Raw genomic sequence first — 19,263 nt, forward strand, 5'->3', positions numbered from 1 at the left:
AAGAATGACAATCATCTTTGAAGTGGACCTGAGACTGGTAAGCATAAGGGACGAAGGCGGGGGTAACATGTTGGATGCGATCATACCAGCACTAAAGCACCGGATCCCATCAGAACTCCGAAGTTAAGCGTGCTTGGGCGAGAGTAGTACTAGGATGGGTGACCTCCTGGGAAGTCCTCGTGTTGCATTCCCTTTTTAATTATTTTTTGCGCCTCATGACAAACATATCACATGTGCGCGATATATATTAACCCCGTTATATTATTTTTGACATTTGCGATATGTTTTAGCTCGCTGCTTTGTCACGCGTCTAGAGGCGGCTTTGTGGCGCGAGGAGCGCGTTCTAAAAGGGGTAAAAAAATACGTGTTGCTGCGGTATGGACGGAGGGGTGGAAACCGTGGTAAACTCATCTCCGTGTTTGAGGGGGGGGGGAGTAAGTAGTATATATAAGGCATTATCCATTATTAGGCAACGGTTGTAATCGTAGTAAGAATGACAATCATCTTTGCAGTGGACCTGGAAGTGGCAAGCATAAGGGACGAAGGCGGGGGTAACATGTTGGATGCAATCATACCAGCACTAAAGCACCGGATCCCATCAGAGGCGGCTTTGTGGCGCGAGGAGCGCGTTCTGAAAGGGGTAAAAAAATACGTGTTGCTGCGGTATAGAGGGAGGGGTGGAAACCGTGGTAAACTCGTCTCCGTGTTTGAGGGGGGGAGTAAGTAGTATATATAGGGCATTATCCATTATTAGGCAACGGTTGTAATGGTAGTAAGAATGACAATCATCTTTGCAGTGGACCTGGGAGTGGCAAGCATAAGGGACGAAGGCGGGGGTAACATGTTGGATGCGATCATACCATCACTAAAGCACCGGATCCCATCAAAACTCCGAAGTTAAGCGTGCTTGGGCGAGAGTAGTACTAGGATGGGTGACCTCCTGGGAAGTCCTCGTGTTGCATTCCCTTTTTAATTATTTTTTGCTCCTCATGACAAACATATCACATGTGCGCGATATATATTAACCCCGTTATATTGTTTTTGACATTTGCGATATGTTTTAGCTCGCTGCTCATTGGTCACGCGTCTAGAGGCGGCTTTGTGGCGCGAGGAGCGCGTTCTGAAAGGGGAATAAATACGTGGTGCTGCGGTATAGAGGGAGGGGTGGAAACCGTGGTGAACTCGTCTCCGTGTTTGACGGGGGGGAGTAAGTAGTATATATAGGGCATTATCCATTATTAGGCAACGGTTGTAATGGTAGTAAGAATGACAATCATCTTTGCAGTGGACCTGGGAGTGGCAAGCATAAGGGACGAAGGCGGGGGTAACATGTTGGATGCGATCATACCAGCACTAAAGCACCGGATCCCATCAGAACTCCGAAGTTAAGCGTGCTTGGGCGAGAGTAGTATTAGGATGGGTGACCTCCTGGGAAGTCCTCGTGTTGCATTCCCTTTTTAATTATTTTTTGCGCCTCGTGACAAACATATCGCATGTGCGCGATATATATTAACCCCGTTATATTATTTTTGACATTTGCGATATGTTTTAGCTCGCTGCTCATTGGTCACGCGTCTAGATGCGGCTTTCTGGTGCGAGGAGCGCGTTCTGAAAGGGGTAAACAAATACATGTTGCTGCGGTATAGAGGGAGGGGTGGAAATCGTGGTAAACTTGTCTCCGTGTTTGAGGGGGGGGAGTAAGTAGTATATATAGGGCATTATCCATTATTAGGCAACGGTTATAATGGTAGTAAGAATGACAATCATCTTTGCAGTGGACCTGGGAGTGGCAAGCACAAGGGACGAAGGCGGGGGTAACATGTCGAATGCGATCATACCAGCACTAAAGCACCGGATCCCATCAGAACTCTGAAGTTAAGCGTGCTTGGGCGAGAGTAGTACTAGGATGGGTGACCTCCTGGGAAGTCCTCGTGTTCCATTCCCTTTTTAATTATTTTTTGCGCCTCGTGACAAACATATCGCATGTGCGCGATATATATTAACCCCTTATATTATTTTTGACATTTGCGATATGTTTTAGCTCGCTGCCCATTGGTCACGCGTCCAGAGGTGGCTTTGTGGCGCGAGGAGCGCGTTGTGAAAGGGGTAAAAAATACGTGTTGCTGCGGTATAGAGGGAGGGGTGGAAACCGTGGTAAACTCGTCTCCGTGTTTGAGGGGGGGAGTAAGTAGTATATATAGGGCATTATCCATTATTAGGCAACGGTTGTAATGGTAGTAAGAATGACAATCATCTTTGCAGTGGACCTGGGAGTGGCAAGCATAAGGGACGAAGGCGGGGGTAACATGTTGGATGCGATCATAGCAGCACTAAAGCACCGGATCCCATCAGAACTCCGAAGTTAAGCGTGCTTGGGCGAGATTGTACTAGGATGGGTGACCTCCTGGGAAGTCCTCGTGTTCCATTCCCTTTTTAATTATTTTTTGCGCCTCGTGACAAACATATCGCATGTGCGCGATATATATTAACCCCTTATATTATTTATGACATTTGCGATATGTTTTAGCTCGCTGCCCATTGGTCACGCGTCCAGAGGTGGCTTTGTGCCGCGAGGAGCGCGTTGTGAAAGGGGTAAAAAATACGTGTTGCTGCGGTATAGAGGGAGGGGTGGAAACCGTGGTAAACTCGTCTCCGTGTTTGAGGGGGGAGTAAGTAGTATATATAGGGCATTATCCATTATTAGGCAACGGTTGTAATGGTAGTAAGAATGACAATCATCTTTGCAGTGGACCTGGGAGTGGCAAGCATAAGGGACGAAGGCGGGGGTAACATGTTGGATGCGATCATAGCAGCACTAAAGCACCGGATCCCATCAGAACTCCGAAGTTAAGCGTGCTTGGGCGAGATTGTACTAGGATGGGTGACCTCCTGGGAAGTCCTCGTGTTGCATTCCCTTTTTAATTATTTTTTGCGCCTCATGACAAACTTATCACATGTGCGCGATATATATTAACCCCGTTATATTATTTTTAACATTTGCGATATGTTTTAGCTCGCTGCTCATTGGTCACGCGTCTAGAGGCGGCTTTGTGGCGCGAGGAGCGCGTTCTGAAAGGGGTAAAAAAATACGTGTTGCTGCGGTATAGAGGGAGGGGTGGATACCGTGGTAAACTCATCTCCGTGTTTGAGGGGGGGAGTAAGTAGTATATATAGGGCATTATCCATTATTAGGCAACGGTTGTAATGGTAGTATGAATGACAATCATCTTTGCAGTGGACCTGGGAGTGGCAAGCATAAGGGACGAAGGCGGGGGTAACATGTCGGATGTGATCATACCAGCACTAAAGCACCGGATCCCATCAGAACTCCGAAGTTAAGAGTGCTTGGGCGAGAGTAGTACTAGGATGGGTGACCTCTTGGGAAGTCCTCGTGTTGCATTCCCTTTTTAATTATTTTTTGCGCCTCGTGACAAACATATCACATGTGCGCGATATATATTAACCCCGTTATATTATTTTTGACATTTGCGATATGTTTTAGCTCGCTGCTCATTGGTCACGCGTCTAGATGCGGCTTTGTGGCGCGAGGAGCGCGTTCTGAAAGGGGTAAAAAAATACGTGTTGCTGCGGTATAGAGGGAGGGGTGGAAACCGTGGTAAACTCGTCTCCGTGTTTGAGGGGGGGGAGGAAGTAGTATATATAGGGCATCATCCATTATTAGGCAACGGTTGTAATGGTAGTAAGAATGACAATCATCTTTGCAGTGGACCTGGGAGTGGCAAGCATAAGGGACGAAGGCGGGGGTAACATGTTGGATGCGATCATAGCAGCACTAAACCACCGGATCCCATCAGAACTCCGAAGTTAAGCGTGCTTGGGCGAGATTGTACTAGGATGGGTGACCTCCTGGGAAGTCCTCGTGTTGCATTCCCTTTTTAATTATTTTTTGCGCCTCATGACAAACATATCACATGTGCGCGATATATATTAACCCCGTTATATTATTTTTGACATTTGCGATATGTTTTAGCTCGCTGCTCATTGGTCACGCGTCTAGAGGCGGCTTTGTGGCGCGAGGAGCGCGTTCTGAAAGGGGTAAAAAAATACGTGTTGCTGCGGTATAGAGGGAGGGGTGGAAACCGTGGTAAACTCGTCTCCGTGTTTGAGGGGGGGAGTAAGTAGTATATATAGGGCATTATCCATTATTAGGCAACGGTTGTAATGGTAGTAAGAATGACAATCATCTTTGCAGTGGACCTGGGAGTGGCAAGCATAAGGGACGAAGGCGGGGGTAACATGTCGGATGTGATCATACCAGCACTAAAGCACCGGATCCCATCAGAACTCCAAAGTTAAGCGTGCTTGGGCGAGAGTAGTACTAGGATGGGTGACCTCCTGGGAAGTCCTCGTGTTCCATTCCCTTTTTAATTATATTTTGCACCTCGTGACAAACATATCGCATGTGCGCGATATATATTAACCCCGTTATATTATTTTTGACATTTGCAATATGTTTTAGCTCGCTGCCCATTGGTCACGCGTCTAGAGGCGGCTTTGTGGCGCGAGGAGCGCGTTGTGAAAGGGGTAGAAAAATACGTGTTGCTGCGGTATAGAGGGAGGGGTGGAAACCGTGTTAAACTCGTCTCCGTGTTTGAGGGGGGGAGTAAGTAGTATATATAGGGCATTATCCATTATTAGGCAACGGTTGTAATGGTAGTAAGAATGACAATCATCTTTGCAGTGGACCTAGCAGTGGCAAGCATAAGGGACGAAGGTGGGGGTAACATGTTGGATGCGATCATAGCAGCACTAAAGCACCGGATCCCATCAGAACTCCGAAGTTAAGCGTGCTTGGGCGAGAGTAGTACTAGGATATGGGTGACCTCCTGGGAAGTCCTCGTGCTGCATTCCTTTTTAATTATTTTTTGCGCCTCATGACAAACATATCACATGTGTGCGATATATATTAACCCCGTTGTATTATTTTTTACATTTGCGATATGTTTTAGCTCGCTGCTCATTGGCCACGCGTCTAGAGGCGGCTTTGTGGCGCGAGGAGCGCGTTCTGAAAGGGGTAAAAAATATGTGTTGCTGCGGTATAGAGGGAGGGGTGGAAACCGTGGTAAACTCGTCTCCGTGTTTGAGGGGGGGAAGTAAGTAGTATATATAGGGCATTATCCATTATTAGGCAACGGTTGTAATGGTAGTAAGAATGACAATCATCTTTGCAGTGGACCTGGGAGTGGCAAGCATAAGGGACGAAGGCGGGGGTAACATGTTGGATGCGATCATAGCAGGACTAAAGCATCGGATCCCATCAGAACTCCAAAGTTAAGCGTGCTTGGGCGAGAGTAGTACTTGGGCGGGTGACCTCCTGGGAAGTCCTCGTGTGGCATTCCCTTTTTAATTATTTTTTGCGCCTCATGACAAACATATCACATGTGCGCGATATATATTAACCCCGTTATATTATTTTTGACATTTGCGATATGTTTTAGCTGGCTGCTCATTGGTCACGCGTCTAGAGGCGGCTTTGTGGCGCGAGGAGCGCGTTCTGAAAGGCGTAAAAAAATACGTGTTGCTGCGGTATAGAGGGAGGGGTGGAAACCGTGGTAAACTCGTCTCCGTGTTTGAGGGGGGGAGTAAGTAGTATATATAGGGCATTATCCATTATTAGGCAACGGTTGTAATGGTAGTAAGAATGACAATCATCTTTGCAGTGGACCTGGGAGTGGCAAGCATAAGGGACAAAGGCGGGGGTAACATTTTGGATGCGATCATAGCAGCACTAAAGCACCGGATCCCATCAGAACTCCGAAGTTAAGCGTGCTTGGGCGAGATTGTACTAGGATGGGTGACCTCCTGGGAAGTCCTCGTGTTGCATTCCCTTTTTAATTATTTTTTGCGCCTCATGACAAACATATCACATGTGCGCGATATATATTAACCCCGTTATATTATTTTTGACATTTGCGATATGTTTTAGCTCGCTGCTCATTGGTCACGCGTCTAGAGGCGGCTTTGTGGCGCGAGGAGCGCGTTCTGAAAGGGGTAAAAAAATACGTGTTGCTGCGGTATAGAGGGAGGGGTGGAAACCGTGGTAAACTCGTCTCCGTGTTTGAGGGGGGGAGTAAGTAGTATAGATAGGGCATTATCCATTATTAGGCAACGGTTGTAATGGTAGTAAGAATGACAATCATCTTTGCAGTGGACCTGGGAGTGGCAAGCATAAGGGACGAAGGCGGGGGTAACATGTCGGATGTGATCATACCAGCACTAAAGCACCGGATCCCATCAGAACTCCGAAGTTAAGAGTGCTTGGGCGAGAGTAGTACTAGGATGGGTGACCTCCTGGGAAGTCCTCGTGTTGCATTACCTTTTTAATTATTTTTTGCGCCTCATGACAAACATATCGCATGTGCGCGATATATATTAACCCCGTTATATTATTTTTGACATTTGCGATATGTTTTAGCTGGCTGCTCATTGGTCACGTGTCTAGAGGCGGCTTTGTGGCGCGAGGAGCGCGTTCTGAAAGGGGTAAAAAAATACGTGTTGCTGCGGTATAGAGGGAGGGGTGGAAACCGTGGTAAACTCGTCTCCGTGTTTGAGGGGGGGAGTAAGTAGTATATATAGGGCATTATCCATTATTAGGCAACGGTTGTAATGGTAGTAAGAATGACAATCATCTTTGCAGTGGACCTGGGAGTGGCAAGCATAAGGGACGAAGGCGGGGGTAACATGTCGGATGTGATCATACCAGCACTAAAGCACCGGATCCCATCAGAACTCCGAAGTTAAGCGTGCTTGGGCGAGAGTAGTACTAGGATGGGTGACCTCCTGGGAAGTCCTCGTGTTCCATTCCCTTTTTAATTATTTTTTGCACCTCGTGACAAACATATCGCATGTGCGCGATATATATTAACCCCGTTATATTATTTTTGACATTTGCAATATGTTTTAGCTCGCTGCCCATTGGTCACGCGTCCAGAGGCGGCTTTGTGGCGCGAGGAGCGCGTTGTGAAAGGGGTAGAAAAATACGTGTTGCTGCGGTATAGAGGGAGGGGTGGAAACCGTGGTAAACTCGTCTACGTGTTTGAGGGGGGGGAGCAAGTAGTATATATAGGGCATTATCCATTATTAGGCAACGGTTGTAATGGTAGTAAGAATGACAATCATCTTTGCAGTGGACCTGGGAGTGGCAAGCATAAGGGACGAAGGCGGGGGTAACATGTCGGATGCGATCATACCAGCACTAAAGCACCGGATCCCATCAGAACTCCGAAGTTAAGCGTGCTTGGGCGAGAGTAGTACTAGGATGGGTGACCTCCTGGGAAGTCCTCGTGTTCCATTCCCTTTTTAATTATTTTTTGCACCTCGTGACAAACATATCGCATGTGCGCGATATATATTAACCCCGTTATATTATTTTTGACATTTGCAATATGTTTTAGCTCGCTGCCCATTGGTCACGCGTCCAGAGGCGGCTTTGTGGCGCGAGGAGCGCGTTGTGAAAGGGGTAGAAAAATACGTGTTGCTGCGGTATAGAGGGAGGGGTGGAAACCGTGGTAAACTCGTCTCCGTGTTTGAGGGGGGGAGTAAGTAGTATATATAGGGCATTATCCATTATTAGGCAACGGTTGTAATGGTAGTAAGAATGACAATCATCTTTGCAGTGGACCTAGGAGTGGCAAGCATAAGGGACGAAGGTGGGGGTAACATGTTGGATGCGATCATAGCAGCACTAAAGCACCGGATCCCATCAGAACTCCGAAGTTAAGCGTGCTTGGGCGAGAGTAGTACTAGGATATGGGTGACCTCCTGAGAAGTCCTCGTGCTGCATTCCTTTTTAATTATTTTTTGCGCCTCATGACAAACATATCGCATGTGCGCGATATATATTAACCCCGTTATATTATTTTTGACATTTGCGATATGTTTTAGCTCGCTGCCCATTGGTCACGCGTCCAGAGGCGGCTTTGTGGCGCGAGGAGCGCGTTGTGAAAGGGGTAGAAAAATATGTGTTGCTGCGGTATAGAGGGAGGGGTGGAAACCGTGGTAAACTCGTCTCCGTGTTTGAGGGGGGGGAGTAAGTAGTATATATAGGGCATTATCCATTATTAGGCAACGGTTGTAATGGTAGTAAGAATGACAATCATCTTTGCAGTGGACCTGGGAGTGGCAAGCATAAGGGACGAAGGCGGGGGTAACATGTCGGATGCGATCATACCAGCACTAAAGCACCGGATCCCATCAGAACTCCAAAGTTAAGCGTTCTTGGGCGAGAGTAGTACTAGGATGGGTGACCTCCTGGGAAGTCCTCGTGTTCCATTCCCTTTTTAATTATGTTTTGCGCGTCGTGACAAACATATTGCATGTGCGCGATATATATAAACCCCGTTATATTATTTTTGACATTTGCGATATGTTTTAGCTCGCTGCCCATTGGTCACGCGTCCAGAGGCGGCTTTGTGGCGCGAGGAGCGCGTTCTGAAAGGGGTAAAAAATACGTGTTGCTGCGGTATAGAGGGAGGGGTGGAAACCGTGGTAAACTCGTCTCCGTGTTTGAGGGGGGGGGGAGTATGTAGTATATATAGGGCATTATCCATTATTAGGCAACGGTTGTAATGGTAGTAAGAATGACAATCATCTTTGCAGTGGACCTGGGAGTGGCAAGCATAAGGGACGAAGGCGGGGGTAACATGTTGGATGCGATGATACCAGCACTAAAGCACCGGATCCCATCAAAACTCCGAAGTTAAGCGTGCTTGGGCGAGAGTAGTACTAGGATGGGTGACCTCCTCGGATCCCTCGTGTTGCATTCCCTTTTTAATTATTTTTTGCGCCTCATGACAAACATATCACATGTGCGCGATATATATTAACCCCGTTATATTATTTTTGACATTTGCGATATGTTTTAGCTCGCTGCTCATTGGTCACGCGTCTAGAGGCGGGTTTGTGGCACGAGGAGCGCGTTCTGAAGGGGAAAAAAATACGTGTTGCTGCGGTATAGAGGGAGGGGTGGAAACCGTGGTAAACTCGTCTCCGTGTTTGACGGGGGGGAGTAAGTAGTATATATAGGGCATTATCCATTATTAGGCAACGGTTGTAATGGTAGTAAGAATGACAATCATCTTTGCAGTGGACCTGGGAGTGGCAGCATAAGGGACGAAGGCGGGGGCAACATGTTGGATGCAATCATACCAGCACTAAAGCACCGGATCCCATCAGAACTCCGAAGTTAAGCGTGCTTGGGCGAGAGTAGTACTAGGATGGGTGACCTCCTGGGAAGTCCTCGTGTTGCATTCGCATTTTTAATTATTTTTTGTGCCTCATGACAAACATATCACATGTCCGCGATATATATTAACCCCGTTATATTATTTTTGACATTTGATATGTTTTAGCTCGCTGCTCATTGGTCACGCGTCTAGAGGCGGCTTTGTGGCGCGAGGAGCGCGTTCTGAAAATGGTAAAAAAATACGTGTTGCTGCGGTATAGAGGGAGGGGTGGAAACCGTGGTAAACTAGTCTCCGTGTTTGAGGGGGGGAGTAAGTAGTATATATAGGGCATTATCCATTATTAGGCAACGGTTGTAATGGTAGTAAGAATGACAATCATCTTTGCAGTGGACCTGGGAGTGGCAAGCATAAGGGACGAAGGCGGGGGTAACATGTTGGATGCGATCATACCAGCACTAAAGCACCGGATCCCATCAGAACTCCGAAGTTAAGCGTGCTTGGGCGAGAGTAGTACTAGGATGGGTGACCTCCTGGGAAGTCCTCGTGTTGCATTCCCTTTTTAATTATTTTTTGTGCCTCATGACAAACATATCACATGTGCGCGATATATATTAACCCTGTTATATTATTTTTGACATTTGCGATATGTTTTAGCTCGCTGCTTTGTCACGCGTCTTGAGGCGGCTTTGTGGCGCGAGGAGCGCGTTCTGAAAGGGGTAAAAAAATACGTGTTGCTGCGGTATGGACGGAGGGGTGGAAACCGTGGTAAACTCATCTCCGTGTTTGAGGGGGGGGGGGAGTAAGTAGTATATATAAGGCATTATCCATTATTAGGCAACGGTTGTAATCGTAGTAAGAATGACAATCATCTTTGCAGTGGACCTGGGAGTGGCAAGCATAAGGGACGAAGGCGGGGGTAACATGTTGGATGCGATCATACCAGCACTAAAGCACCGGATCCCATCAGAGGCGGCTTTGTGGCGCGAGGAGCGCGTTCTGAAAGGGGTAAAAAAATACGTGTTGCTGCGGTATAGAGGGAGGGGTGGAAACCGTGGTAAACTCGTCTCCGTGTTTGAGGGGGGGAGTAAGTAGTATATATAGGGCATTATCCATTATTAGGCAACGGTTGTAATGGTAGTAAGAATGACAATCATCTTTGCAGTGGACCTGGGAGTGGCAGCATAAGGGACGAAGGCGGGGGTAACATGTTGGATGCGATCATACCAGCACTAAAGCACCGGATCCCATCAGAACTCCGAAGTTAAGCGTGCTTGGGCGAGAGTAGTACTAGGATGGTTGACCTCCTGGGAAGTCCTCAGTTGCATTCCCTTTATAATTATTTTTTGCGCCTCATGACAAACATATCACATGTGCGCGATATATATTAACCCCGTTATATTATTTTTGACATTTGCGATATGTTTTAGCTCGTTGCTCATTGGTCACGCGTCTAGAGGCGGCTTTGTGGCGCGAGGAGCTCGTTCTGAAAGGGGTAAAAAATACGTGTTGCTGCGGTATAGAGGGAGGGGTGGAAACCGTGGTAAACTCGTCTCCGTGTTTGAGGGGGGGGAGTAAGTAGTATATATAGGGCATTATCCATTATTAGGCAACGGTTGTAATGGTAGTAAGAATGACAATCATCTTTGCAGTGGACCTGGGAGTGGCAAGCATAAGGGACGAAGGTGGGGGTAACATGTTGGATGCGATGATACCAGCACTAAAGCACCGGATCCCATCAAAACTCCGAAGTTAAGCGTGCTTGGGCGAGAGTAGTACTAGGATATGGGTGACCTCCTGGGAAGTCCTCGTGCTGCATTCCTTTTTAATTATTTTTTGCGCCTCATGACAAACATATCGCATGTGCGCGATATATATTAACCCCGTTATATTATTTTTGACATTTGCGATATGTTTTAGCTCGCTGCCCATTGGTCACGCGTCCAGAGGCGGCTTTGTGGCGCGAGGAGCGCGTTGTGAAAGGGGTAGAAAAATATGTGTTGCTGCGGTATAGAGGGAGGGGTGGAAACCGTGGTAAACTCGTCTCCGTGTTTGAGGGGGGGGGGAGTAAGTAGTATATATAGGGCATTATCCATTATTAGGCAACGGTTGTAATGGTAGTAAGAATGACAATCATCTTTGCAGTGGACCTGGGAGTGGCAAGCATAAGGGACGAAGGCGGGGGTAACATGTCGGATGCGATCATACCAGCACTAAAGCACCGGATCCCATCAGAACTCCAAAGTTAAGCGTTCTTGGGCGAGAGTAGTACTAGGATGGGTGACCTCCTGGGAAGTCCTCGTGTTCCATTCCCTTTTTAATTATGTTTTGCGCCTCGTGACAAACATATTGCATGTGCGCGATATATATAAACCCCGTTATATTATTTTTGACATTTGCGATATGTTTTAGCTCGCTGCCCATTGGTCACGCGTCCAGAGGCGGCTTTGTGGCGCGAGGAGCGCGTTCTGAAAGGGGTAAAAAATACGTGTTGCTGCGGTATAGAGGGAGGGGTGCAAACCGTGGTAAACTCGTCTCCGTGTTTGAGGGGGGGGGGAGTATGTAGTATATATAGGGCATTATCCATTATTAGGCAACGGTTGTAATGGTAGTAAGAATGACAATCATCTTTGCAGTGGACCTGGGAGTGGCAAGCATAAGGGACGAAGGCGGGGGTAACATGTTGGATGCGATGATACCAGCACTAAAGCACCGGATCCCATCAAAACTCCGAAGTTAAGCGTGCTTGGGCGAGAGTAGTACTAGGATGGGTGACCTCCTCGGATCCCTCGTGTTGCATTCCCTTTTTAATTATTTTTTGCGCCTCATGACAAACATATCACATGTGCGCGATATATATTAACCCCGTTATATTATTTTTGACATTTGCGATATGTTTTAGCTCGCTGCTCATTGGTCACGCGTCTAGAGGCGGGTTTGTGGCACGAGGAGCGCGTTCTGAAGGGGAAAAAAATACGTGTTGCTGCGGTATAGAGGGAGGGGTGGAAACCGTGGTAAACTCGTCTCCGTGTTTGACGGGGGGGAGTAAGTAGTATATATAGGGCATTATCCATTATTAGGCAACGGTTGTAATGGTAGTAAGAATGACAATCATCTTTGCAGTGGACCTGGGAGTGGCAGCATAAGGGACGAAGGCGGGGGCAACATGTTGGATGCAATCATACCAGCACTAAAGCACCGGATCCCATCAGAACTCCGAAGTTAAGCGTGCTTGGGCGAGAGTAGTACTAGGATGGGTGACCTCCTGGGAAGTCCTCGTGTTGCATTCGCATTTTTAATTATTTTTTGTGCCTCATGACAAACATATCACATGTGCGCGATATATATTAACCCCGTTATATTATTTTTGACATTTGATATGTTTTAGCTCGCTGCTCATTGGTCACGCGTCTAGAGGCGGCTTTGTGGCGCGAGGAGCGCGTTCTGAAAATGGTAAAAAAATACGTGTTGCTGCGGTATAGAGGGAGGGGTGGAAACCGTGGTAAACTAGTCTCCGTGTTTGAGGGGGGGAGTAAGTAGTATATATAGGGCATTATCCATTATTAGGCAACGGTTGTAATGGTAGTAAGAATGACAATCATCTTTGCAGTGGACCTGGGAGTGGCAAGCATAAGGGACGAAGGCGGGGGTAACATGTTGGATGCGATCATACCAGCACTAAAGCACCGGATCCCATCAGAACTCCGAAGTTAATCGTGCTTGGGCGAGAGTAGTACTAGGATGGGTGACCTCCTGGGAAGTCCTTGTGTTGCATTCCCTTTTTAATTATTTTTTGCGCCTCATGACAAACATATCACATGTGCGCGATATATATTAACCCTGTTATATTATTTTTGACATTTGCGATATGTTTTAGCTCGCTGCTTTGTCACGCGTCTTGAGGCGGCTTTGTGGCGCGAGGAGCGCGTTCTGAAAGGGGTAAAAAAATACGTGTTGCTGCGGTATGGACGGAGGGGTGGAAACCGTGGTAAACTCATCTCCGTGTTTGAGGGGGGGGAGTAAGTAGTATATATAAGGCATTATCCATTATTAGGCAACGGTTGTAATCGTAGTAAGAATGACAATCATCTTTGCAGTGGACCTGGGAGTGGCAAGCATAAGGGACGAAGGCGGGGGTAACATGTTGGATGCGATCATACCAGCACTAAAGCACCGGATCCCATCAGAGGCGGCTTTGTGGCGCGAGGAGCGCGTTCTGAAAGGGGTAAAAAAATACGTGTTGCTGCGGTATAGAGGGAGGGGTGGAAACCGTGGTAAACTCGTCTCCGTGTTTGAGGGGGGGAGTAAGTAGTATATATAGGGCATTATCCATTATTAGGCAACGGTTGTAATGGTAGTAAGAATGACAATCATCTTTGCAGTGGACCTGGGAGTGGCAGCATAAGGGACGAAGGCGGGGGTAACATGTTGGATGCGATCATACCAGCACTAAAGCACCGGATCCCATCAGAACTCCGAAGTTAAGCGTGCTTGGGCGAGAGTAGTACTAGGATGGTTGACCTCCTGGGAAGTCCTCAGTTGCATTCCCTTTATAATTATTTTTTGCGCCTCATGACAAACATATCACATGTGCGCGATATATATTAACCCCGTTATATTATTTTTGACATTTGCGATATGTTTTAGCTCGTTGCTCATTGGTCACGCGTCTAGAGGCGGCTTTGTGGCGCGAGGAGCTTGTTCTGAAAGGGGTAAAAAATACGTGTTGCTGCGGTATAGAGGGAGGGGTGGAAACCGTGGTAAACTCGTCTCCGTGTTTGAGGGGGGGGAGTAAGTAGTATATATAGGGCATTATCCATTATTAGGCAACGGTTGTAATGGTAGTAAGAATGACAATCATCTTTGCAGTGGACCTGGGAGTGGCAGCATAAGGGACGAAGGCGGGGGCAACATGTTGGATGCAATCATACCAGCACTAAAGCACCGGATCCCATCAGAACTCCGAAGTTAAGCGTGCTTGGGCGAGAGTAGTACTAGGATGGGTGACCTCCTGGGAAGTCCTCGTGTTGCATTCGCATTTTTAATTATTTTTTGTGCCTCATGACAAACATATCACATGTGCGCGATATATATTAACCCCGTTATATTATTTTTGACATTTGATATGTTTTAGCTCGCTGCTCATTGGTCACGCGTCTAGAGGCGGCTTTGTGGCGCGAGGAGCGCGTTCTGAAAATGGTAAAAAAATACGTGTTGCTGCGGTATAGAGGGAGGGGTGGAAACCGTGGTAAACTAGTCTCCGTGTTTGAGGGGGGGAGTAAGTAGTATATATAGGGCATTATCCATTATTAGGCAACGGTTGTAATGGTAGTAAGAATGACAATCATCTTTGCAGTGGACCTGGGAGTGGCAAGCATAAGGGACGAAGGCGGGGGTAACATGTTGGATGCGATCATACCAGCACTAAAGCACCGGATCCCATCAGAACTCCGAAGTTAATCGTGCTTGGGCGAGAGTAGTACTAGGATGGGTGACCTCCTGGGAAGTCCTTGTGTTGCATTCCCTTTTTAATTATTTTTTGCGCCTCATGACAAACATATCACATGTGCGCGATATATATTAACCCTGTTATATTATTTTTGACATTTGCGATATGTTTTAGCTCGCTGCTTTGTCACGCGTCTTGAGGCGGCTTTGTGGCGCGAGGAGCGCGTTCTGAAAGGGGTAAAAAAATACGTGTTGCTGCGGTATGGACGGAGGGGTGGAAACCGTGGTAAACTCATCTCCGTGTTTGAGGGGGGGGAGTAAGTAGTATATATAAGGCATTATCCATTATTAGGCAACGGTTGTAATCGTAGTAAGAATGACAATCATCTTTGCAGTGGACCTGGGAGTGGCAAGCATAAGGGACGAAGGCGGGGGTAACATGTTGGATGCGATCATACCAGCACTAAAGCACCGGATCCCATCAGAGGCGGCTTTGTGGCGCGAGGAGCGCGTTCTGAAAGGGGTAAAAAAATACGTGTTGCTGCGGTATAGAGGGAGGGGTGGAAACCGTGGTAAACTCGTCTCCGTGTTTGAGGGGGGGAGTAAGTAGTATATATAGGGCATTATCCATTATTAGGCAACGGTTGTAATGGTAGTAAGAATGACAATCATCTTTGCAGTGGACCTGGGAGTGGCAGCATAAGGGACGAAGGCGGGGGTAACATGTTGGATGCGATCATACCAGCACTAAAGCACCGGATCCCATCAGAACTCCGAAGTTAAGCGTGCTTGGGCGAGAGTAGTACTAGGATGGTTGACCTCCTGGGAAGTCCTCAGTTGCATTCCCTTTATAATTATTTTTTGCGCCTCATGACAAACATATCACATGTGCGCGATATATATTAACCCCGTTATATTATTTTTGACATTTGCGATATGTTTTAGCTCGTTGCTCATTGGTCACGCGTCTAGAGGCGGCTTTGTGGCGCGAGGAGCTTGTTCTGAAAGGGGTAAAAAATACGTGTTGCTGCGGTATAGAGGGAGGGGTGGAAACCGTGGTAAACTCGTCTCCGTGTTTGAGGGGGGGGAGTAAGTAGTATATATAGGGCATTATCCATTATTAGGCAACGGTTGTAATGGTAGTAAGAATGACAATCATCTTTGCAGTGGACCTGGGAGTGGCAAGCATAAGGGACGAAGGCGGGGGTAACATGTTGGATGCGATGATACCAGCACTAAAGCACCGGATCCCATCAAAACTCCGAAGTTAAGCGTGCTTGGGCGAGAGTAGTACTAGGATGGGTGACCTCCTGGGAAGTCCTCGTGTTGCATTCCCTTTTTAATTATTTTTTGCTCCTCATGACAAACATATCACATGTGCGCGATATATATTAACCCCGTTATATTATTTTTGACATTTGCGATATGTTTTAGCTCGCTGCTCATTGGTCGCGCGTCTAGAGGCGGCTTTGTGGCGCGAGGAGCGCGTTCTGAAAGGGGAATAAATACGTGTTGCTGCGGTATAGAGGGAGGGGTGGAAACCGTGGTAAACTCGTCTCCGTGTTTGACGGGGGGGAGTAAGTAGTATATATAGGGCATTATCCATTATTAGGCAACGGTTGTAATGGTAGTAAGAATGACAATCATCTTTGCAGTGGACCTGGGAGTGGCAAGCATAAGGGACGAAGGCGGGGGTAACATGTTGGATGCGATCATACCAGCACTAAAGCACCGGATCCCATCAGAACTCCGAAGTTAAGCGTGCTTGGGCGAGAGTAGTATTAGGATGGTAACCTCCTGGGAAGTCCTCGTGTTGCATTCCCTTTTTAATTATTTTTTGCGCCTCGTGACAAACATATCGCATGTGCGCGATATATATTAACCCCGTTATATTATTTTTGACATTTGCGATATGTTTTAGCTCGCTGCTCATTGGTCACGCGTCTAGATGCGGCTTTCTGGTGTGAGGAGCGCGTTCTGAAAGGGGTAAACAAATACATGTTGCTGCGGTATAGAGGGAGGGGTGGAAATCGTGGTAAACTTGTCTCCGTGTTTGAGGGGGGGGAGTAAGTAGTATATATAGGGCATTATCCATTATTAGGCAACGGTTATAATGGTAGTAAGAATGACAATCATCTTTGCAGTGGACCTGGGAGTGGCAAGCACAAGGGACGAAGGCGGGGGTAACATGTCGGATGCGATCATACCAGCACTAAAGCACCGGATCCCATCAGAACTCTGAAGTTAAGCGTGCTTGGGCGAGAGTAGTACTAGGATGGGTGACCTCCTGGGAAGTCCTCGTGTTCCATTCCCTTTTTAATTATTTTTTGCGCCTCGTGACAAACATATCGCATGTGCGCGATATATATTAACCCCTTATATTATTTTTGACATTTGCGATATGTTTTAGCTCGCTGCCCATTGGTCACGCGTCCAGAGGTGGCTTTGTGGCGCGAGGAGCGCGTTGTGAAAGGGGTAAAAAATACGTGTTGCTGCGGTATAGAGGGAGGGGTGGAAACCGTGGTAAACTCGTCTCCGTGTTTGAGGGGGGGAGTAAGTAGTATATATAGGGCATTATCCATTATTAGGCAACGGTTGTAATGGTAGTAAGAATGACAATCATCTTTGCAGTGGACCTGGGAGTGGCAAGCATAAGGGACGAAGGCGGGGGTAACATGTTGGATGCGATCATAGTAGCACTAAAGCACCGGATCCCATCAGAACTCCGAAGTTAAGCGTGCTTGGGCGAGATTGTACTAGGATGGGTGACCTCCTGGGAAGTCCTCGTGTTGCATTCCCTTTTTAATTATTTTTTGCGCCTCATGACAAACATATCACATGTGCGCGATATATATTAACCCCGTTATATTATTTTTAACATTTGCGATATGTTTTAGCTCGCTGCTCATTGGTCACGCGTCTAGAGGCGGCTTTGTGGCGCGAGGAGCGCGTTCTGAAAGGGGTAAAAAAATACGTGTTGCTGCGGTATAGAGGGAGGGGTGGAAACCGTGGTAAACTCGTCTCCGTGTTTGAGGGGGGGAGTAAGTAGTATATATAGGGCATTATCCATTATTAGGCAATGGTTGTAATGGTAGTATGAATGACAATCATCGTTGCAGTGGACCTGGGAGTGGCAAGCATAAGGGACGAAGGCGGGGGTAACATGTCGGATGTGATCATACCAGCACTAAAGCACCGGATCCCATCAGAACTCCGAAGTTAAGCGTGCTTGGTCGAGAGCAGTACTAGGATGGGTGACCTCTTGGGAAGTCCTCGTGTTGCATTCCCTTTTTAATTATTTTTTGCGCCTCGTGACAAACATATCGCATGTGCGCGATATATATTAACCCCGTTATATTATTTTTGACATTTGCGATATGTTTTAGCTCGCTGCTCATTGGTCACGCGTCTAGATGCGGCTTTGTGGCGCGAGGAGCGCGTTCTGAAAGGGGTAAAAAAATACGTGTCGCTGCGATATAGAGGGAGGGGTGGAAACCGTGGTAAACTCGTCTCCGTGTTTGAGGGGGGGGGGAGTAAGTAGTATATATAGGGCATCATCCATTATTAGGCAACGGTTGTAATGGTAGTAAGAATGACAATCATCTTTGCAGTGGACCTGGGAGTGGCAAGCATAAGGGACGAAGGCGGGGGTAACATGTTGGATGCGATCATAGCAGCACTAAACCACAGGATCCCATCAGAACTCCGAAGTTAAGCGTGCTTGGGCGAGATTGTACTAGGATGGGTGACCTCCTGGGAAGTCCTCGTGTTGCATTCCCTTTTTAATTATTTTTTGCGCCTCATGACAAACATATCACATGTGCGCGATATATATTAACCCCGTTATATTATTTTTGACATTTGCGATATGTTTTAGCTCGCTGCTCATTGGTCACGCGTCTAGAGGCGGCTTTGTGGCGCGAGGAGCGCGTTCTGAAAGGGGTAAAAAAATACGTGTTGCTGCGGTATAGAGGGAGGGGTGGAAACCGTGGTAAACTCGTCTCCGTGTTTGAGGGGGGGAGTAAGTAGTATATATAGGGCATTATCCATTATTAGGCAACGGTTGTAATGGTAGTAAGAATGACAATCATCTTTGCAGTGGACCTGGGAGTGGCAAGCATAAGGGACGAAGGCGGGGGTAACATGTCGGATGTGATCATACCAGCACTAAAGCACCGGATCCCATCAGAACTCCAAAGTTAAGCGTGCTTGGGCGAGAGTAGTACTAGGATGGGTGACCTCTTGGGAAGTCCTCGTGTTCCATTCCCTTTTTAATTATTTTTTGCACCTCGTGACAAACATATCGCATGTGCGCGATATATATTAACCCCGTTATATTATTTTTGACATTTGCAATATGTTTTAGCTCGCTGCCCATTGGTCACGCGTCCAGAGGCGGCTTTGTGGCGCGAGGAGCGCGTTGTGAAAGGGGTAGAAAAATACGTGTTGCTGCGGTATAGAGGGAGGGGTGGAAACCGTGGTAAACTCGTCTCCGTGTTTGAGGGGGGGAGTAAGTAGTATATATAGGGCATTATCCATTATTAGGCAACGGTAGTAATGGTAGTAAGAATGACAATCATCTTTGCAGTGGACCTAGGAGTGGCAAGCATAA

At 47.3% G+C, this 19,263-nt stretch overlaps 37 non-coding genes across 37 annotated transcripts; all 37 read left to right on the forward strand.

The window, feature by feature from the left end:
- Positions 1 to 72: 72 nt before the first annotated feature.
- Positions 73 to 191, forward strand: LOC141023624 (5S ribosomal RNA). The gene has a single exon (XR_012185224.1). It is a non-coding gene; the product is annotated as a 5S ribosomal RNA (ribosomal RNA).
- Positions 192 to 846: 655 nt separating this feature from the next.
- Positions 847 to 965, forward strand: LOC141024017 (5S ribosomal RNA). The gene has a single exon (XR_012185615.1). It is a non-coding gene; the product is annotated as a 5S ribosomal RNA (ribosomal RNA).
- A 369-nt stretch (positions 966 to 1,334) lies between these two features.
- On the forward strand, positions 1,335 to 1,453 carry LOC141024963 (5S ribosomal RNA). The gene has a single exon (XR_012186461.1). It is a non-coding gene; the product is annotated as a 5S ribosomal RNA (ribosomal RNA).
- Positions 1,454 to 1,824: 371 nt separating this feature from the next.
- On the forward strand, positions 1,825 to 1,943 carry LOC141023795 (5S ribosomal RNA). The gene has a single exon (XR_012185393.1). It is a non-coding gene; the product is annotated as a 5S ribosomal RNA (ribosomal RNA).
- Positions 1,944 to 2,311: 368 nt separating this feature from the next.
- LOC141024397 (5S ribosomal RNA) lies at positions 2,312 to 2,429 on the forward strand. Its single transcript, XR_012185994.1, has one exon. It is a non-coding gene; the product is annotated as a 5S ribosomal RNA (ribosomal RNA).
- Positions 2,430 to 2,796: 367 nt separating this feature from the next.
- On the forward strand, positions 2,797 to 2,914 carry LOC141023986 (5S ribosomal RNA). The gene has a single exon (XR_012185584.1). It is a non-coding gene; the product is annotated as a 5S ribosomal RNA (ribosomal RNA).
- Positions 2,915 to 3,284: 370 nt separating this feature from the next.
- On the forward strand, positions 3,285 to 3,403 carry LOC141024262 (5S ribosomal RNA). Its single transcript, XR_012185859.1, has one exon. It is a non-coding gene; the product is annotated as a 5S ribosomal RNA (ribosomal RNA).
- Positions 3,404 to 3,774: 371 nt separating this feature from the next.
- LOC141024178 (5S ribosomal RNA) lies at positions 3,775 to 3,892 on the forward strand. The gene has a single exon (XR_012185775.1). It is a non-coding gene; the product is annotated as a 5S ribosomal RNA (ribosomal RNA).
- A 370-nt stretch (positions 3,893 to 4,262) lies between these two features.
- Positions 4,263 to 4,381, forward strand: LOC141023880 (5S ribosomal RNA). The gene has a single exon (XR_012185478.1). It is a non-coding gene; the product is annotated as a 5S ribosomal RNA (ribosomal RNA).
- Positions 4,382 to 4,751: 370 nt separating this feature from the next.
- On the forward strand, positions 4,752 to 4,872 carry LOC141024390 (5S ribosomal RNA). Its single transcript, XR_012185987.1, has one exon. It is a non-coding gene; the product is annotated as a 5S ribosomal RNA (ribosomal RNA).
- A 369-nt stretch (positions 4,873 to 5,241) lies between these two features.
- LOC141024538 (5S ribosomal RNA) lies at positions 5,242 to 5,360 on the forward strand. The gene has a single exon (XR_012186136.1). It is a non-coding gene; the product is annotated as a 5S ribosomal RNA (ribosomal RNA).
- Positions 5,361 to 5,730: 370 nt separating this feature from the next.
- Positions 5,731 to 5,848, forward strand: LOC141023987 (5S ribosomal RNA). The gene has a single exon (XR_012185585.1). It is a non-coding gene; the product is annotated as a 5S ribosomal RNA (ribosomal RNA).
- A 370-nt stretch (positions 5,849 to 6,218) lies between these two features.
- LOC141025131 (5S ribosomal RNA) lies at positions 6,219 to 6,337 on the forward strand. Its single transcript, XR_012186628.1, has one exon. It is a non-coding gene; the product is annotated as a 5S ribosomal RNA (ribosomal RNA).
- A 370-nt stretch (positions 6,338 to 6,707) lies between these two features.
- LOC141023521 (5S ribosomal RNA) lies at positions 6,708 to 6,826 on the forward strand. Its single transcript, XR_012185122.1, has one exon. It is a non-coding gene; the product is annotated as a 5S ribosomal RNA (ribosomal RNA).
- Positions 6,827 to 7,197: 371 nt separating this feature from the next.
- On the forward strand, positions 7,198 to 7,316 carry LOC141023587 (5S ribosomal RNA). The gene has a single exon (XR_012185187.1). It is a non-coding gene; the product is annotated as a 5S ribosomal RNA (ribosomal RNA).
- A 370-nt stretch (positions 7,317 to 7,686) lies between these two features.
- On the forward strand, positions 7,687 to 7,807 carry LOC141024416 (5S ribosomal RNA). The gene has a single exon (XR_012186012.1). It is a non-coding gene; the product is annotated as a 5S ribosomal RNA (ribosomal RNA).
- Positions 7,808 to 8,177: 370 nt separating this feature from the next.
- Positions 8,178 to 8,296, forward strand: LOC141024264 (5S ribosomal RNA). The gene has a single exon (XR_012185861.1). It is a non-coding gene; the product is annotated as a 5S ribosomal RNA (ribosomal RNA).
- A 372-nt stretch (positions 8,297 to 8,668) lies between these two features.
- Positions 8,669 to 8,786, forward strand: LOC141024443 (5S ribosomal RNA). Its single transcript, XR_012186041.1, has one exon. It is a non-coding gene; the product is annotated as a 5S ribosomal RNA (ribosomal RNA).
- Positions 8,787 to 9,154: 368 nt separating this feature from the next.
- Positions 9,155 to 9,273, forward strand: LOC141024786 (5S ribosomal RNA). The gene has a single exon (XR_012186283.1). It is a non-coding gene; the product is annotated as a 5S ribosomal RNA (ribosomal RNA).
- Positions 9,274 to 9,642: 369 nt separating this feature from the next.
- Positions 9,643 to 9,761, forward strand: LOC141023635 (5S ribosomal RNA). The gene has a single exon (XR_012185235.1). It is a non-coding gene; the product is annotated as a 5S ribosomal RNA (ribosomal RNA).
- Positions 9,762 to 10,416: 655 nt separating this feature from the next.
- LOC141024356 (5S ribosomal RNA) lies at positions 10,417 to 10,534 on the forward strand. Its single transcript, XR_012185953.1, has one exon. It is a non-coding gene; the product is annotated as a 5S ribosomal RNA (ribosomal RNA).
- Positions 10,535 to 10,904: 370 nt separating this feature from the next.
- On the forward strand, positions 10,905 to 11,025 carry LOC141024457 (5S ribosomal RNA). Its single transcript, XR_012186055.1, has one exon. It is a non-coding gene; the product is annotated as a 5S ribosomal RNA (ribosomal RNA).
- A 372-nt stretch (positions 11,026 to 11,397) lies between these two features.
- Positions 11,398 to 11,516, forward strand: LOC141024265 (5S ribosomal RNA). The gene has a single exon (XR_012185862.1). It is a non-coding gene; the product is annotated as a 5S ribosomal RNA (ribosomal RNA).
- Positions 11,517 to 11,888: 372 nt separating this feature from the next.
- On the forward strand, positions 11,889 to 12,006 carry LOC141024444 (5S ribosomal RNA). Its single transcript, XR_012186042.1, has one exon. It is a non-coding gene; the product is annotated as a 5S ribosomal RNA (ribosomal RNA).
- A 368-nt stretch (positions 12,007 to 12,374) lies between these two features.
- LOC141024787 (5S ribosomal RNA) lies at positions 12,375 to 12,493 on the forward strand. Its single transcript, XR_012186284.1, has one exon. It is a non-coding gene; the product is annotated as a 5S ribosomal RNA (ribosomal RNA).
- Positions 12,494 to 12,862: 369 nt separating this feature from the next.
- LOC141025202 (5S ribosomal RNA) lies at positions 12,863 to 12,981 on the forward strand. Its single transcript, XR_012186700.1, has one exon. It is a non-coding gene; the product is annotated as a 5S ribosomal RNA (ribosomal RNA).
- Positions 12,982 to 13,633: 652 nt separating this feature from the next.
- On the forward strand, positions 13,634 to 13,751 carry LOC141024357 (5S ribosomal RNA). The gene has a single exon (XR_012185954.1). It is a non-coding gene; the product is annotated as a 5S ribosomal RNA (ribosomal RNA).
- Positions 13,752 to 14,120: 369 nt separating this feature from the next.
- LOC141024788 (5S ribosomal RNA) lies at positions 14,121 to 14,239 on the forward strand. Its single transcript, XR_012186285.1, has one exon. It is a non-coding gene; the product is annotated as a 5S ribosomal RNA (ribosomal RNA).
- Positions 14,240 to 14,608: 369 nt separating this feature from the next.
- LOC141025204 (5S ribosomal RNA) lies at positions 14,609 to 14,727 on the forward strand. The gene has a single exon (XR_012186702.1). It is a non-coding gene; the product is annotated as a 5S ribosomal RNA (ribosomal RNA).
- Positions 14,728 to 15,379: 652 nt separating this feature from the next.
- LOC141024358 (5S ribosomal RNA) lies at positions 15,380 to 15,497 on the forward strand. Its single transcript, XR_012185955.1, has one exon. It is a non-coding gene; the product is annotated as a 5S ribosomal RNA (ribosomal RNA).
- A 370-nt stretch (positions 15,498 to 15,867) lies between these two features.
- On the forward strand, positions 15,868 to 15,986 carry LOC141023718 (5S ribosomal RNA). Its single transcript, XR_012185316.1, has one exon. It is a non-coding gene; the product is annotated as a 5S ribosomal RNA (ribosomal RNA).
- A 369-nt stretch (positions 15,987 to 16,355) lies between these two features.
- Positions 16,356 to 16,473, forward strand: LOC141024168 (5S ribosomal RNA). Its single transcript, XR_012185765.1, has one exon. It is a non-coding gene; the product is annotated as a 5S ribosomal RNA (ribosomal RNA).
- Positions 16,474 to 16,844: 371 nt separating this feature from the next.
- Positions 16,845 to 16,963, forward strand: LOC141023888 (5S ribosomal RNA). Its single transcript, XR_012185486.1, has one exon. It is a non-coding gene; the product is annotated as a 5S ribosomal RNA (ribosomal RNA).
- Positions 16,964 to 17,331: 368 nt separating this feature from the next.
- LOC141024210 (5S ribosomal RNA) lies at positions 17,332 to 17,449 on the forward strand. Its single transcript, XR_012185808.1, has one exon. It is a non-coding gene; the product is annotated as a 5S ribosomal RNA (ribosomal RNA).
- A 370-nt stretch (positions 17,450 to 17,819) lies between these two features.
- Positions 17,820 to 17,938, forward strand: LOC141023808 (5S ribosomal RNA). Its single transcript, XR_012185406.1, has one exon. It is a non-coding gene; the product is annotated as a 5S ribosomal RNA (ribosomal RNA).
- A 373-nt stretch (positions 17,939 to 18,311) lies between these two features.
- Positions 18,312 to 18,429, forward strand: LOC141024402 (5S ribosomal RNA). Its single transcript, XR_012185999.1, has one exon. It is a non-coding gene; the product is annotated as a 5S ribosomal RNA (ribosomal RNA).
- Positions 18,430 to 18,799: 370 nt separating this feature from the next.
- LOC141023924 (5S ribosomal RNA) lies at positions 18,800 to 18,918 on the forward strand. Its single transcript, XR_012185522.1, has one exon. It is a non-coding gene; the product is annotated as a 5S ribosomal RNA (ribosomal RNA).
- The last annotated feature ends 345 nt before the right edge of the window (positions 18,919 to 19,263 follow it).

Source organism: Aegilops tauschii, chromosome 5, assembly GCF_002575655.3.
Source record: "Aegilops tauschii subsp. strangulata cultivar AL8/78 chromosome 5, Aet v6.0, whole genome shotgun sequence".
Lineage (NCBI taxonomy): Eukaryota > Viridiplantae > Streptophyta > Magnoliopsida > Poales > Poaceae > Aegilops > Aegilops tauschii.